The following is a 526-nucleotide window of genomic DNA, read 5'->3' as shown; positions in this document are numbered from 1 at the left end:
GGGGTTTTTCCGTAATTATTGTATGACTTTGCCTTACAATATAAAGCGCCTTGGGGCAACTGTTTGTTGTGATTTGGCGCTATATAAATAAAATTGATTTGGTTTGATTTGATTTGCACATCCAGATTGATCTGGGTTTTTAATGGAAATACATTGCGAGTCAATATGAGTGAGATATATGTAATGGATTAGTTACAGTTAGGAGGCGCTGAACATCTACGGGAATCCTGAATTGGGACATTTAATGTCCTGGTCAAAGTTTCCTCTGAATTTTTTTTTTCCTGCCAAATGTATTTGATCCATTATCAAAATGTAAACGGCGTGTGCACTGCAGTGTGCAGCCTGCAGCCTTTGGGACTTTTTTGTTCGGTGACTGTGAATATCTGGTTTATACGTTGTTGATTTAGGTGGTATTTACTGTACATGGGACTGAACAATAAATTTACTTCTCAAAGCTTTGATGATGATGTCAGCTTCCATCTACACATCTGACTTATTTTCCAAATTTTTCTTCTTTTCAGATCTG

Source organism: Thalassophryne amazonica, chromosome 9, assembly GCF_902500255.1.
Source record: "Thalassophryne amazonica chromosome 9, fThaAma1.1, whole genome shotgun sequence".
Classification (NCBI taxonomy): domain Eukaryota; kingdom Metazoa; phylum Chordata; class Actinopteri; order Batrachoidiformes; family Batrachoididae; genus Thalassophryne; species Thalassophryne amazonica.
This window is presented reverse-complemented; position numbering follows the sequence as displayed.